This window comes from Harpia harpyja, chromosome Z (assembly GCF_026419915.1).
Source record: "Harpia harpyja isolate bHarHar1 chromosome Z, bHarHar1 primary haplotype, whole genome shotgun sequence".
Lineage (NCBI taxonomy): Eukaryota > Metazoa > Chordata > Aves > Accipitriformes > Accipitridae > Harpia > Harpia harpyja.
Genome location: NC_068969.1, coordinates 80,945,730 through 80,963,671, shown reverse-complemented (window position 1 = coordinate 80,963,671; position 17,942 = coordinate 80,945,730).

Sequence of the window (17,942 nt, the reverse complement as noted above, 5' to 3'; positions counted from 1 at the left end):
TACAGGCCTTTGCACACATTTAGTTCTAAATGCCTGTGGCGTAGGTACTGCAGGTTGCAAAATCTTGGGGGCAGAGATTTGTCTTTTTCACTTCTGATTTACCTAGCCCACAGCACGATAAGGCATTAGGTGAATAATATTGGTAACAACGATGCAGACAGATATGACTGATATTGCTCTGGAGATCAGAGAAAAATTCATTAATTTAAGTGAAATAGTGCAAGTAAAACACAGGTACATATATAAGATCCGAATGTGCCCCAGGATCTGCTTCTTTCTGTGTTGTCCATCAGTGTGGCGTCCATCACTATATTCTCTGACGACCTCTCCCACATATCTCTTCTCCTCCCATTTCTCTGGTGGTTCTCTCAACAGAAGTAAAGAGAGAAGAGAGAGGAATGGTGTCAGGTTAGCAACGGGTGGTTTGATGGTGACATCAATACTGAACAAACATTAAGGAGTTTTGCTGGGGGGGTGTGAGAAGGTGAAACAAGTTACCCGGCAGCTGCCAGATTTCCACTGAAGGGCGAAACTGGCCACAGCCACCGCACCATTTGTTCTTGCTAAACACCAGGAAGCAAAACATGACTTGAAATGAATGAGACGTTAACAATCATGGGTTTTAATTAGCATTGTTAAGTGGAAGCAAATTTGCTACCAGAACACAAAAAACATAATTCTACTCTGAGTCCTACTCATTTATCTGTAAACTAAAAATATTGGCTTCTTGTTTTTTTCTTTAGGTTTAAAATAGAATTACTAAATTTTTTGTTGTTGTTGTTATTGCATTAACAGCCAGGTGGCAGAAGAAGGGATTTCCCTGCCTTATGCTGGCTGTTAGTACAACTGCTAAATTAATCCAATGGCTGGGATGATTTAGTACTGATGAAGGATTGAAAGACTGTGAGGAAAAACAGTATTTTGGGGACAAAAATAAAAGGCTCATTGGGAATTTTGGTTAGTGAGAGAAACGAAGACTAAAACCACAGAGGCCAAGAGAAAACATCTGCAAAATTAGAAGATGACAAGACATATTGTCCCCTTCTGCCACTGTCAATGAGCTTGAAAAGGAAAGAAGCAATTCTGGCTAGGAGATTCAAATTGATTACTTCTCAGAGAAAAGGCATAATTCTGGGATCTACTCAGAGAAGAACAAGAAAACAAAAACAAAACCCCTGAGAAACTCTTGAGTGAGGTGAAGTGCAGAGAAGCATGATGAGTCAGGTGAAAGTCAAATGAGATCAGGGATAAAAGCTAGAGTTATGTGACATTCCCAAGATTTGGTTGGCAAGAATGTGGGTTGTTGACAGACTTGAGGTGCTTTGAATTCAAGGTTGTTTGATCCTGAAATCCTAAAAGCACAAATTGAAGTAATTTCTGCCAGGAATGAAAGCATTCATGTCAACCCTGTAGGTCTTCAGTTTCTGAATAGCTTCTACGATCTAGCCATTGTTTCCTGTCATGTGCTGCTGAGTGGCGCAATCCAGACTCCAGCCTGTTCTCACCAACTGGCTAGTCTGAATGTTTGCAATACAACTCCAGAGTGTTGTCTGTGAGAATAAATGCAGATCTGGCACAATCTCCACAGCAGCAGTAGGTTGACACCTTCACCACCTGGATCTTGGGCTTGCATGAAGTCTCGAAGTCCCAAGAATATCTCCTACATTTGGTTTACACTGAATTTGCTACAATCTAGATAGCTGAGGTGGATAATTAAGGAATCACATACATTTAATTGCAAGCAATATTTAATCAAAATATTAATAATAAATATTGGTACCTGCCCACAGAACATGTTGGATAACACAAATTGGTTAGCCTATTTTAAAAAGAAGTTTTAGTGAGTACGCATCACAGAAATCACTACCTTGTGAAAGCTGTGCTCTTGCATACATAATGAGCCTTTCAATAACTGTGCTTATGAATTTTACAGGATTATACTACTCTGTCATTTTTTAAATTTCTGTATTCACTGTGCATATAGAAAAAAAGAAAATAATGCTGCTATATGTGTTAAGAATTTCCTTTAGGAAGGTGTTATTTAGATTCAGGAGTGATTTTGAAGTCTAGATAACTGAAAAATAGAAGAATTTTTCTTATGTAGGTAAAAAACCCAACAGAACAAGGTCAGTGTCCTAGAACTGGGCAAGTCTTTTCCTAAAGCAACAGGAAAGAAGAAATTAAAAGTTTGTTACAATGATAACTGCAAGCGTGGAGTCTGTCAGCTGGAAAGACTATAGGCTCTGAAATATATTGAGGGATCAGGCCATAAGGGTTTTACACATTCGCTTTCAGCATTTTGTCAGCACATAATTTGACAATGTGGTTTTGTTAATGAATGTAAAGAATTTTATACGTTGTTCTATCCCTTGGATGCCAAAGTTCTGGGTCATTGGTACCTAAACAGATAGATAGCTGGCTCTGTATTCAAAAAAGTGGGCAATTTAAATAAAATGGAACATATATTTTGACATAATTTGAAGCAACTATTTCTTCTGCGATTTATGACATCTTCACACCAAAGAGAAAGACAAGTGTGAGTGAGCTGATTGCTAGGCAAACCGCATGTTCCTCTCTGGAGACTGCCCAACAGGAAATAGCTTCAGCTGGCACAGGAGCAGGTGGAAGCCAAGGCAAACTGATATAGCTCTCAGGTAACTCTCCTGTCAGGAAGATTTGGCAGATCATACTGAAAGTTTGATTCCTGACAGGGTAACCTGCCACCTGGCTGCTGCTGTTCCTCTGGCACTGTTATGCAGTCTGTCATTATTCTCCAGAGACAGTAGATATTGCTCCCAGGGATGGATTAGAAATGCACCTTTTGACCTAATGAGCCAAATGACTCCTTTGTCCTGCTTGTAAAGGTTGTGAACTGGCTGTCTGGACCTGCAGAAGGAAAGGGAGAAAGTCTGAGGAACACAATGAGCAGAGAGCAACATTTCAGAACAACTCTGGATTTAGGGAAGCCAAAGAAGAAAATTTGACCATCTTCTTCTGTATTTCTGTTAATTACTATGTGAGCAAACTCAGATTCCCTTGAAGGGCTGAGTTTGAACTCTACAGCTTTGTATGGACTGTGTTTAAAAGTGGGATGAGAATGAAACCTGTTCTAAGAACCATCACAAAAGCTTCTGGAAGTTTTATGGTCTTATAAGCTAAAGATTGAAAATTTTATGTAAGAAAATGCAGTTACCAATGTTCTGATCATTTGTAAAATTGCCCTCTTCTATAAGCTAAATACTACCTGTCTTCTCAGATTCTTTTCTTGTATCCACTATCAGACTTCCTCTCATTTTGCCTGGGCTTTCCCTTTATGTCATATATCATACCCTTTTCTATGTAGCAGCTCCTGCCCCTACTTGTTCTTTAATGACTACTTTGTGCTGTGTACACACAGTCCTTAGGGATTGCTCTAAACACCTTGTGCACCTCTAGGAAGAATTTCAAGACAGCTGTTTTCAAGAAGGAAACCTTAACAGGAAGAAACTGAACAGAGGCTTAGCTAGGTCTGTACAGCAGGTCTCTGCCCCTAGCTGGGGCTTCCCCCAGAGCAGGCAAGCATTAAAACAGAGCAGATCGGATAGTACCTCCAGCACCAGCTATTCACTTCTTCCCAGCAAATGACTTACTTGTTGGGATCCCAAGCTCAAACCTCAAATTAGTTAATTAATGTGACACCAAAGAAAATAAAACCAAGTTCAAATTTGGATGTCTGAAATACATATATTTAACATGCCTACATATACAAGGATGGGATTTAAAGATTTTAGACAAATATAAAGGTTCTCTACTTCCAACAGGTTTTGCTGCATTTCCAATAACTGTAAAGGCAAAAATTGCAATTTCATCTTCCATGATAGAATCAATGCATTTAATTAGACATCTCCACCTGGTGCAGTTGGTAGGGCAGAGAACCCATGAAACAAACAGTATAAGAAAAAATAAAGACTGGGATAACTAGCAAACTTTGCACTGATGCTTGTCAAGTCTGGAGTGTATATCTGCAACCAGAATGTTCTTTTGATAGCTTTCATATCAATTAGAAAATTGCATGTATGCAGACTGATCCATTTCACTATTTTCTTGCCAAAACTGCCACTTCATCTGACATTCTATGCAAAGGTGGAGTTGATAGGTTAAAAAAAAGGGCCTGGTTTTAAGGAAAAAAAGAAAGAGGAGGAAAAAAAAGATCCTCCCCACAGTCATCCAACTACTACAGGCTGTTGCTTCACTGCAAGTCAATCTGCTGAAATCTCTGGATGGTGTTTTTTCTTTCCACTAGGGTATTCTGGAAGATGGAAGTAAATCTTCATTGACTTCAGGTCCACTTTTCCCCATTTCAGCAGCACTTTTCCTTGGAAAGACTGGGTAGAAGCTGAATAAAGACTCCAGGATTTTTCATGTGTTAATGATGGCAGCTGTATTAGCCCAGCTACCTGTACCACCAGAAGCAGGTTGGCAGTAGCTCCCACCTAAAGCAGTCAGAAGAAAACAATAATGAGCTTCAGTCAAGGCAATTATTTTAAACAAACACATTCATTCACCACACAGGACTGGCTCCCAGATTTTGGCTGATGACAGCGACAGAGTAGGGTGTGATAACTGCACCTGACTTTCTCTCTGCCATTTCCTGCTCAGTGCCTGCTTTGATCTCTGTCTGTGAATGTAATTATGAAGCCTGAATCAGAACCAGGCTCTCATTTCTGCTGCCCCAACTTGCCCACCTCTCTAGTTCTTGAGGAAGACGCTGTGATTCTCAAATGCTTGCCTTTTATTTTTAGTCCAATAAAATGGACCACCTGCAAATTCAGGTTGCTTTTTTCTTTTTATTATGTGCTTTTATTATGTAGCCAACATACCCCAAAAGTACCCAGTAAATGCATATAAAACATAATTAATCTTCTAAAAGGAATATATCTTCTTTGCCTGAAATTGTTGTACCAAACCCTTAGGTGACATACACTGGCAGAGGTCCAGTGAAATCAGCCCAGCTGCCTTCATTTACAACACTCATATGTTTGGTCCAATCCTTTAGCTCTCAGTGATAAGCACATACTGAGCTGGATCTTCAAGACTAAAGGAATTGGTTACCAATGGGGTCCAATTAGCATAGCTCTGCTAACTGAAGTGAAACTATACTGATTTATAGCATCTAAGCATTTGCACCGCCTTCCTCCCTCTCCCCCGACCCAGCAGATATTGTTGCAATATTCAGCATTTAAAAACATACTTAATATGGAAAAATATATTTACGTGGCATAAATATTTTTCTAAGGCTTTGCACTGACCTCAGTAGGTTGGGACCTTGAGGTCCTTTGTCCTACATCCTGTGCTCTATGTAAGCAGTGTAGTAATCACTATTAGGTTACATCAGTTTATTTAATTATGGTAACTAGTTCCTGTTTGCTGGAAGGAGAGCAGACCTGAAGAATTACCAGCCAAAACCCAAAGGTGTTGTTTCTCTTACATGCAGTTCTTGACAAAGATATGACGTTGTTCATCACTGTAAAATTCTATTCAATCAGGACCAAGAATAATAAGCAATCTTATAGTAATCAGTTCATGTACATCTATACATGAGTACACATACATACATACATAAATACCACCTCTCAGACTGATCATCCTTCTTCTAAGTTTTTCACTTGCCTAAGTGCAGTGTAGAAGCAATGTAAGCAAGGACAGAATCATATATCATACCTCTAATTTTAGAGCTTTGGTTTTGTAAAAAGAATTGTCAAGTTTGCCCCAGACATGTTTGTTGACAAAGAGCTTGGTGTTTCATCCTTTATTAACCAGAATGTTTTACTGTAGGCGATTTCATGTTACCATCACAAATGGCACACATCAACTGCTTGTGCCTAGTGACTGTTATAAATTCTTCTGGGAGAGTTAAGGTTGTAAAACAAGGACATTAAGCACATGCACAAAAAGCACAAGCCAACTGTTTACAGCTCCTACATAAATGTCCTCCTTATGTTTCCTTAATTTTTTTACTAGAAGTGACAAGGCAAAGGTCAAGTACCCAGCAAATGCCCACTATTGCTGACTATTGAACCAGAGCAAACTAAGTTTAGCTAATTCTCAATCCTTTCTATTCTAGAGAAGGGCAAGGGCATGAAGGAGCAAATCAAACACCTATTTTTCTTCTGTAGTTTTAGGAAAATTCTTCAGATGCTGGAAGCCCAGGCTTAAATCTAGTGTCAGGCAGACCTACATAATCAGGGCCTTCAGAGGAGTTGCTCAAATTTCACAATGACACAAGTGATGAAAAGCTCAAGCTTGTCTTATTTATGGACAGATTGGATTATATTTGCAATATGACTGGAATAAACTTACTTATAAAATAGTCTTAAACATTTAAGGGCTGACTCTATCCTGTTATACTCGCTTTCTGCTGCTGTAGCTTCACTGACCTTTTAAAGACAGAACTCTTCATTAAACAGTTAAGCACAGAGTTAAAGGGAAAGCATTTCCCTGTCTTTTCTCTGAAGTGCCTGACTTTGAAGTTTTGAAGTGCAAAAGATACAGTTCAGACTGGAGTCAAATACTCACCACAGGAACTACTGTTCTTACAATAGCAGAGGGTGTGTTACAATGGAGATTTGCTGAATATACAGACTTTTTGAACGCAGTCAATACACGGTGTTCTGTTAACAAGTTGATCTCTTCCTGGAGTCATTCTTTAGATCCTTTATTACAGGAACTAGTGCAAAAGAGTTTCACTGAAACAGGGTAATTTCTTTGACACATGTGATAACAATAACTATATTTTCGTTCTTGATACATGTTTTTTGGTTTCACTTCACATATCTGTATTAAGGGATTTTTTGATGGGCATTTTATCCTACTACTAGATCTTAAGTTGGGATCATTTTGTAATCAGTAGCATTTCAACCTAACAGAAAAAGCAGAGAACAGCTGAGAAATAATAAGCCAGGCTTCTGCAGGCATTTCGCAGAAGTTTCTTCAAGTACTTAGTAACTGTTACAACAGTATGTAAAGCACACTGAAAGACTCCTAGTTTTCATGCTCCAAACTGTCTCTACAGAGCTGTTAAATTTTCCCAGTAAGGAGTGATACAGAGATGTTCTATGTTTCCATAGATATTTCCTTAAGGAAATGTTTCTATTCACCAAATCCATAGGGGGTATTTTAATAAGACAGACTCCCCCTCCAGCATGATCTATCAGTCAGTGACAGTGTGATGTTAGTGTTGTTTCTCACAACAAAGATGATTTGTATTTTCTGTAGAAAAGCAAATTCACATTCCTAACTTTCCTATAATCATCCTGTCCCTCCTCAAAAAACCCATGTCCACTTTTTAGCCATCTTTCCTGTCAAGTGCACTCTGCAGCCTATCTGCAGATGTTTCTCTCTTTCTTAAAAATATTTGGAAAAAACTACCCTCTATTTTTTCATACAGTGTTAGTAGTTCTTAACAGTTATAGCAATACATTGACTGTAATATATATAATATATGTGTCATTTCACTATTAGTTAGATAATTTCTATTGGTACAGGAATGAGTCTGAAATTTAGCAAACCAACTTAGTTTTACACACACACTCACTCCTCCATGTAGGTGTATATATCCACAGATATATCCTTTTTCCATTCAGAGTTCCCTAATGAAACTTAGAATATTTAAAGAGTCAAGATAGGACAGAATTACTGAGTCATAGGTAAGCCATGATGCTAAACAGCTCCATGGCTGGCCCAAGCTCATTCAGTGCATTCCAAGCTCTTTTGGACCAACCATCTGCATCACTTCAATTTTTTAAATTGAAAGTAAACACCTTCCTCTAGTTCTACTCTGCTAGGAGAGTCAGTTTCTTTTAGAAAACTAGTGCCAACAGCCACCAAAGAAAAGAGCAAACTACAGCTATTGAAAAGAAATTTTATCAGTGACAACCACCCCTTAAGAAAACACACAGTCGCACCCTTTAGTACAATGCAGAAAAGTTAGCTGTAACAGTGTAAAACCATTAAGTTGCTGCAAAAATAACACAAAATGGAAATAACACATACTTTCCATCCTTTACTATAGTAGCATTGGGATTCCCCCCCCCAAAAAAAAAGAAACAAACATGTTTAAGATCCAACACTCACAACACAGAGAGGTTTTACCATGGAATATTGAATTGCACTACTCCCTGCTTTGTACTACCACGAGTCATATACTTTCACATCAAAAAAATACAAAGAAATAGTCTGCCCATTTCTCTTTTTATCTTCTTTCTTTTCTTTTTTTTTTCTTCATCTCTTTTTAAGAAGCCTTCATTCCTGCCTCGGCTGTCACAGGCTATGACTGCTTCTATGCAAAGTAACTCTGCCATCTGCAAGGTTTCCTCCTAACACAACAGAAGCCAGTCACATGTGTCTATCCAGTAATAAATTATATTCTAGCTGCAGAAATCCACAGGATGATTCAGAAAAATACCTATAGGATATTACTATGAATTAATTATAGATCTGTAGCATTTTAGAAGAACACCTGTCTATATCCTAAACACTTATAGTACCCTGCAAGTTCTGTGATTATCTTCATTTTTGTGAAGGGGGGTATATAGATCTCACAACAGTGGCTCTGAAAGTGTGGGACCAAATTGTTTATCCCTTGCATGCCTCAAATACCTATTGAGCGGAAACTTGAACAGGAGTTTTTTTCTGATGGTGATGATGATGATGACAATTTAGCTTTTATTTTAATTTTATTTTAATGTCTCTAAAGAAAAGAGCCGTTATCTGTTCCCTCTCTGCTGCACTGCTCAACTCCTTAAAAATAATTCCTTGCAGAGAATTCAACTCTTCTTGTTTCTTCCTGTGAAATATACTTTCTTAGGCAAGAGTTCCCACCTCAAACTGTCATTAAATTTCCCCTCACTCTTCAATAAGCACTTTCATATGCACCCATTTTTGTTTGTGCTGGTAGAAAAAGTAAAGCTGAAGAGTCAAAGTCCATCAAGCAGTTTTGACAGAATCCAAGCACTATATAATTTTTCTATCTACATTTGTCTTCAAGACACGGTTCCCTGTATATTAACTGTGTATGTACACATACATACAGTTAAGGATATTTACTGTTTTGCTAAAATACAATATTGCATGATAACAAAGAAGAACACCTAACTTAACAGTCAAGAACCTGCTGATAACATTTTGATATAGATAGATACAGCCATGATCTTTCTCCTTTGGCAATATGAAAGAATGAAATACAAACTAGGAATGATCTTCAACCAATGGTGACTGCCAAAGATACTATTATTATCCCATCCTAGGTCATCATTTTGAAATGGATAGATTAGAAAAAATCACAGGACAATATTAGTCTAAATACTGATGTCCTGACGCACAATTGCTCTATAAAATGAGATTAAGAGATTCTGTGCTCTGGCTTCTAGACACTTAATTTCTGATTAGATGACTGGAAGAAACTGTTATGCTCGGAACAGTTGACTGGAAGAAACTGTCAGAGTGTTGATGTTTTCCAGGGACTGTGGCTACACAATGCACGTTAATTCTATTTGATTTTGTGAGAAAACAAATGGGTCGTGTGTACTTCTCTGGGGAATTATGAGGTTTACTTGCCATTTTGCGACTTTCCTTACAAAATTCAGTGGATGTTGGTGTATAAAAGGCATAAACAGGGCTTGATTTCATATGGTGACAAAAGTGCTCAGTAGCCCTGAAAGTGAAGCTTGCTGATTTCTCTAGCTTGGAAGTCAGAAGACAGTTACAGGAAAGCAAGATATCTCTGTTTATGAGTAACGACCCATGTCAATTCTTACTTCTCCATCATCATGCTAACAGGCCCAAAAGAGCTTTCCAAATCCTGCATCAGTTTCTGAGAAAATGCTTTGAAACATCTATCATTACTCTGAAAGCATCTTCGTGCCTGAACACAGATTCATAAAGCACTGAAATGATATTCCTTAAATAAGGTGCCGAAAAGAAGCAAGTAACTAATCAAAACTAACTGAGAGCCCAAGTATAACCCAACTCAGAGCTGCAATTTAGGACCTGAAGTTACAGCCCAGGAGATTTAAATAACAAAGATTCAACTTCATCTGTAGGATGTAAGTATCTTTGGTACCCAGGAACTTGAGTGTCCATTACAAATCAGCCCACCTTTTCTGCCCTGCCTTCTTCAGCAACTTAAAGAGAGGCTGGCTCCATGTTTGTCTCTTTCTGCTGACAGGGAGATATACAAAATGTGCAGTGATATGGTCCTAAGTCCCAGAGCCGAAGCAGCACATCAGGTATCAGCGTGGAATTGCTTCTGTGAGAGCGCTTACAGCTGGGGACATTGCAGTAACTGTCCCTTTGCAGCCACCCCAGGAGGGAACACCTGAGCCAGAAGCTGAGGAGGAGAAGCTGTCCTCTCCATCTGCCTTTCACTAGACAGTTGAAGGAGGCAAACACAGAGAAAGGAGTCCACTGCTCCTCTCCATGATCCACACTGGCACAAAAATCCCTCTGTCATACAGTGCCCTGGGAGGGGTTGTCAGCTGCAGACACAATCCCTCTTGGAGCACCCTCTGACTATTGGCCACACTCTTACCATAGTGAGCTACAGAGGGCTGTCCGACCCTGATGCATTAGTGTTGGACAATGTATAAGGGCTTGACTTGTTGGACCACACATTTTGTTCTATTATTCCAGTAGACTAAAAAAACCTCATACATACTTATTTGCTTCCTATAGTTTCCAATAATCACAGCTGCTGCAAAGAGTGTGCTCTCTCTTGCGATTATCTTGCCATCAAGAAAGCTAAGAAAACAGCAAAGGATTTTGTTTTCCACTGGAGACTGTGTGATCCTTGCAATGTTTCTCATTAAAGAAAAGGTACGTGTTTTAAAATGTGTCAGCAGCTGGAAAGATCTGCACCTTTAAAAAGTTGTGTTCAGAAGGTGATGGATTTTCTTGTAAAGGAGTCACTTAGAGAGAGGCTCAATGTAGCTTTGAGCTGAACCAGAGAATGAATTAGCTTTATAACAACAAGACTTACAACAGGGTTTAGTATTGAATATTAAACATTTCTCCATTAAAATCCTGAATGGAAATCTGGGTATGATGGATTGATTTAAGGAAATAACCATTCATGTGACCATGCACAAGATCTCCATTTGAATTTCAGTCTAGAAAGACACCTTTTTGCTGATGTTAGCTCCTGGAGTCTAACAGAGGACAATTGAGCATAGAGGTGGGCATCACCCCTATGCTCAAAGTAACACACATAGCCCTTGGAGGCTGGAGGAGGGGAACCCCTTCCTCACCATCAACCGCGCTTTTTTGGTGGGATGCTTAGAACAGCCTTTTTGAGAGCTGGGGAGACCAGAGCACCCCAACACCTTCTTTACTTTCCAGAAACAAACCATAACAAATTAGTCAAGCAAATCCCTATGAGATGCTTCCTATATAACAGCTTATGAAACTGTTACCTCATTTGTCATAGCATTCTAAGGTTATTAAGAATAGCTTTCAAAAAATCAACTCAGATTTCTCTAAAAAGAGGCTGAGGTGGCAGAGAGAGATGTTTCTAAAAGCAGTCAGCAACTACTAGCTCCTGCAGAGGACTTCAGAGGCCAAAGGGAATGTAGTCTTCTTAAGGAAGGAAACTGGTCTTGAGAGATCAAATCTTACAGGAGTTTAATGGAAACTGGGTGCCTAGGTCACACAATTTGCTTCAGAAAAGCCCAGCTTCAGGTCATTTGGCTCCTGCAAACTATTCTGAGTCCCCTCCTCCCTAAATCCTATTAACTCTACAGTTTTCAGGATCTATTCCACATAAATCAGTTTCAAGCTGATCAGCATTTCTCTATTAATAGTTTCCAGACCCATGCTGTAAAGTATGAAAAATCAGAGCAAGTCAAGCCAGAAAATTTGTAATGAATTTTGTCTTGTTAGAGATGGCAAAATGGCACAAGGATTAAACTGAGAAACAGGAAAGTTGGTCTTAACAGCAAGAAGAGTCTCCTAGCTTTAAATAGGTTTTAGTTAGTGTAAATTGGGATGTCCCCACTGATTCACTTGGATCTATGCTTACCAAAACTAGTTAAGGATCTAGTTCTCTTTGTTACCAAGAGGTCTGGTTCTGGCTGCTTTTCATTTGTTATTCCAGCACAATTAGCTGACTTCAGCTTTTGCAGTTGCCAGTGTTGTGAAATCCATTGTTATATATCTCTCTTTCTCAGTTACATCCACCAGAAAAAAAAAAAAAAGCTTATGATGGTTCCCAATAATTTAGATAACTGGACATTCCCTTTTGTTTTTCCAGAGTACCACATATGATACAGTTGAGTTTCATCTCTTGTGGTGAGCAAGCAGCAATGGAAACAGTGTTGAATCACTGTGTGGTTAATACAGGGATAACTGATAAGCTGAAATCATCACTGCTATGTTGTCTGGCTGATATGTGATGGCTGAAATACTTTCTTGGGTCAGCATTTATTTCACTTTTTTTCCCAAAGAAATATTTATTAATGTTATGACTGAGGGAATTCTTAAGGTCCTTCAGGCTTCAGTTCACCAAAATGCTCATGCAACATAACAGCTTACCACTGTTGTCAAATGAGGTCTTCTTCACTTCCTCTCCTGCTCATCTTCCAAGCTTACAACTGGTACCAGCTCCCACTGGGGAGTGGAGAATGAATGAGCTGCGATAAGGTGCACAGCTGGAGTGTGACGCTGGCAGGGAAAAATGTAGAAGGGAAAGAGAGCATTACCCTACCCCTTCCTCAACAGCAAAATGGTAGATTGGCACATCCCATCTGAAACTGTGCTCTCTGAGTTCAGTTATTTCTCCCACATTGCTTTACTTGGAGAAATGTTCCGAGCCAGGTGGGAGAAGTTTCACCAGACTATGTGGGTCTGTACCAGGTATGAATCATAGAATCATAGAATACCAGGTTGGAAGGGACCTCAAAGATCATCTGGTTCAACCTTTCTTAGCAAAAGCACGGTCTATACAAGGTGGCCCAGCACACTGTCCAGCCGAATCTTAAAAGTGTCCAATGTTGGGGAATCCAACACTTCCCTGGGGAGATTATTCCAATGGCTGATTGTTCATATTATGAAAAATTTTTCTCTTGTGTCCAATCAGAATCTCCCCAGGAGTAACTTGCACCCATTACCCCTCATCTTTTTCATGTGACTCCTTGTAAAAAGGAATTCTCCATCTTCTTTGTAGCCATCCTTTAAATACTGGAACATGGTGATAAGGTCTCTCCTAAGCCTTCTTTTCTCAAGGCTGAACAAACCCAGATCTCTCAGGCTTTCCTCATATGGCAGGCTTCCCTGTCCTTTGATCATCTTTTGTGGCCCTTCTCTGGACCCTCTCCAGCCTGCCCACATCTTTTTTGTATAGTGGGGACCAAAACTGGACACAGTATTCCAGGTGTGGCCTGACAAGCACTGACTAGAGTGGAATAATGACTTCTTTATCTCTGCTGGTGATGCCCTTGTTGATGGAACCCACCATCCTGATGGCTTGCTTTGCTGCAGCAGCACACTGTTCACTCATACTGAGCTTGTTGTCCACCAGGACCCCCAGGTCCCTTTCCACAGAGCTGCTCCCCAGCTGGGTAGATCCCAGCCTGTGCTGCACTCCTGGATTATGTTTTCCCAGGTGCAAGACCTTATATTTGTCTTTGTTGAACTTAATAATATTCTTGTTAGCCCACTCTTGCAGCCAATCCAGGTCTTCCTGCAGGGTGGCTGTCCCTTCTGAAGTGTCCCACTTCAGGTTGGTATCATTGGCAAACTTCATCAGGGTACACTTGATCCCATCATCCAGATCACTTAGAAAGATATTAAACAGCATTGGGCCCAATATCGATCCCTGGGGTACCCCACTTGTGACAGGTTGCCGCTTTGAAAAGGAGCTATTATTACTCACCACCCTTGGGGGGGCAGTCTGTCAGCCAGTTCCCCACCCCAGCACACAGACCACTTGTCTAGATTGTAATGCATTGGTTTCTCTAGGAGGAGGCTGTGGGAAACTGTATCGAAAGCCTTGGAGAAATCCAGGTAGACAATGTCCACTGCTCACCTCACATCAACTGAGCAGGTTACTTTGTCATAGAAGGAGATCAGGTTTGTCAAGCACGATTTGCCCTTGGTGAATCCATGCTGGCTTTTCCCAATCACGTGCTTCATTTGGCTTGTGATAGCCCCCAGGAGGATTCGTTCCATGACTTTCCCAGGGACTGAAGACTGATGGGCCTATAATTTCTTGGATCATCCTTTAAGCCCTTCTTGTAAGTGGGGGTGACATTTGCCTTCTTCCAGTCTTCTGGGATGTCCCCTGATCTCCACCATTTCTCAAAGATTATGGAGAGTAGTCTTGCAAAGATGTCAGTCACCTCTTTTAACACGCTTAGGTGAATATTGTCAGGGCCCATCTATTTGTAGGGGTCAAGCTTCTGTAATAGTTCACGTAATAACTCTTCTTTCACTGACAGTGGGTCTGTGTTTGCACCAACCTGGATTTTTGCTCCCAAGACCTAGGCCCCAACAGTGCTGGTAAAGGCAGAGGTGAAGGAAGTGTTGAGAACCTCTGCCTTTTCAGTGTTGTTGGTGACTAATTCACCTCTCCTGTTTAACAGTGGGCCAATATTTTCCCTCTGTTTCTGCTTGTTGTTTATGTACCTGAAGAACCCTTTCTTATAGTTTTTGACATCACTGGCCAATTTCAATTTGAGCTCAGCTTTTGCTTTTCTAACTCCATCTCTTCATGCCCTGGCAATGCCCTTGTAGCCCTCAATGGGTATTATTCTGCTTTTCCATCTCTGGTATGCTTCTCTTTTGGTTTTGAGCAGACTCAGAAGCTTGCAGTTAATCCAAGGGGGTCTCTTGCTCTGCCTGCTTCCCTTACCTTTACAGGAGAAGCAACCGACTGCCAAGTAGATTATATGGGAGACAATATCAGAATTACTGTCATTTGAACAGACAGCTCTGAAGGTCATGGGCTTATCTAACCCTGAGGTATGGATTTTATTAGTGAACCTTAATTATTTAATTAACAGTGCCAGGAAACCCTTCAAGGCAGTGAAACAGTGTTTCACTATTTCAATGTGGTCCCTAGTCCGTGGCAACCATTGCTCTGTCAGGTGGTTACCAGAGAGGCCTCAGGAGCTAGCACAAGCTGACCCACTCTGTCTTGGAGGTTAGGAGAGTTCAGTACTATGGATGTCAGCCAGCCTCAGAGACAATTTAACACAGCTAAAATTATTCATATGTTATAGTCTATATGCCTAATTGAATAAATTTCACAAGATGTTCCATCTGTCTCAGAATTTGTTGCTATTGCCTTTGATGCTATTAGTATTGGACATCGTTACAGTATGCTCAAGACACATGTCTCTACTAGCTTTCTCCGTGAAGTCACAGGCTTGTCTATTTGCTTTGGTCCAGCTTTCTCTGACTTGAACACTGAGCAAAGTCTAAGGGGGAACTACTCAAAGTCTTTGCAGTTTGCCCAAAACTCCCTGGCCTGGGAGCATAGTCTGACTTCTGCTTGGGTGTGCACTTTCATCTCCTGCAGGAGCTGATGGTCCACCCAGCCTTCCCACTCCCACCCCTGCTGTTTTTCATCCAGTGGAGCTGCCAAAATGGAAGGGCTGGAAATTTTCAGCACTTCTCCTCCAACCTACTCACATTTTACTTTTTCTCTGCTATTGAAATGAAAAGGAAAGGTTTCACGGAAGAGAAAGCAATTGCCCGAGGAAGACATTTGTGTTGACAACAAAGAAAAAAAGCTTGTTAGTCTTTAATCATCTGTTCTGGCTAAAGTATGTGTCAGGTGAAGTATATTTGCCTAACATAAAATCAGCTACACTAATATTTTGACAAAGAAAAAGAAACGTTTGCTGGGTGAAGGTTCTGTGGTCCAAATTTCTAAATACACAGTAACAATCTGCATCTTCAAAATTGTATTGTATAACATAGAACAGTTGTTTAAGTAGACCAAAAAGATATTTGTAAGGCAGTTCGTTGTTTGTTTCTGCTGTTACATATATTGCAAGCAATGTCAAAGAACGTCATAGGAGTTTTTGTTTGGGTTTTTTTTATTTGTCCATTCAGTTCAAGTTCCCTCTGAATTAACATATCTTAGTCACAAACATCTAAAGGATGAGGATTAGTTACTGGAAATATTAGTGCAATGCTAACTAGCATAACAAAGTCTATGCTATCAAAATAACATGAAGAGGAATATAGTTTCAATAGCATGAGTCTGCTTTTTCAGTTGGGATGTTGAAGCAATGTTTCACAAGTATAATTAATTTGTAAATGCTGGATTTGTACAAGCTAGGTCTGTCCAGTCATTAGACATATACTATTGCTCTTGCACGCTTTGCTTCCATGACAATATTTATACAGAAAACAATTATATTATCAACCTACACATCTACCCTCCAATCAGATTGTGGCTGCCATGCCAAACAAAGACAAATGGAAACCCATATTCTACATTCCTAGCAGAGGGAAAGGGCTTAAGTGAATTATTCTTTGACATTAATAGGATAACATGTGTGCTTTGCAACAAACAGCAACTTTGAGAGTGATACTGTGGATGGAAGGTTGGGGGAGATGGATGTTAATATCGTCAGAGATCCCTGCTTGCAGATTAATGTTCCTGAAGACAGAATTAGATCAGGAAAGAACTTGCCTTTGTCCATCATTTGCTAAATAAAAAGCAATAAGAAATCAAAACCAAAAGCCCTTAGACTTTAAAGCTAGTAAGCTCTGAACTTCATAAGGCCCAGTGTTGACTCATGAATTTCCATGGCAAAATTCTCATCCACATCTGTGGGGCAGTATCAGACTTTAAAGGCTAACTGTCCTTTACCTCCTTATATTGCAATAAATTATTCTGCACCTAGGAGAAAGAAAAAAAACACTTAGCTGTTCTCCAGACCAGAACACTTTTTCTCAAAAATGTGATCATGTGTATAACAGGAAACTATAGTATTCAAAATGTATAGGGGAAAATGTGTACACATTTTTTAGAATAGGATTTAAACTCTAGAAACAGAAAAAGAGCAACAACAGAAAATCCCCAAATTTGCTGAACTTTCCCTAGAAGAATGCTTGAGAAAACTGGAGAACATAAAACTATTCTAGTGTGTTAGTGGGGTGCTGTTAAAACTTAACCTTCTTCCCTAACCTAACAGGGAGCTAAATATCTGTAAAGTTTCCAAATAGGCTGAAGTGAGAAATCACAGGCATGCAAAAAACATAGAAGTGGCTACAGTAATGTTGACCACATGAAAAATGGCTGATGCATGTCCAGAGCGTGCTGGTGTGGCATCCATGGCAACTGGATGGAGGATCACATATGTCTTAAGAGCGTACCCAAACTTCATAAAGAAACAGGCCCTGCTCCACCCCTGTGACACTCTCCCACCTGGACACCCTCACTTGCCATGGCCAGACACTCCTCTGAGATCCAGCACTCTTCAGGTAGCCTCTCTTCCATGTTCAATCACTGACATACCTCTGGCCATAACAGAGCAGCTCAAAGAAAGATATGGTCTTTAAGCATGGCTATTTATCTTTGTTTTTTACCACCAAGCATAAATTACACTCAAATCTGTCCCCCAAACCTTTCACCTATAGAAGCAAATTGAAAAACAAGCTTTTGTCATGAACCTCTCCAAACCACCGTACTGATACGAGGAACAAGAAGTGCTCAGACCATCTCACCTGCCTGTATTTCTTAAATATTACACCTCAGGATCTCTTACTCAGGCAGTGGTTGCCAGGTACTACATGAGCACCTGAGTAACTGAGAACCTCTGTTTTCTGATACAGCCAGGATTTTATGCCCTGGATATATCCCACCTTCTCCTATCAAAAAAAGATAGTCTTGAGGTATGGGCATATCAGGAACTGCTGGTGACCTGAAATCTTGATTCCCCAACAAAACACCAAAA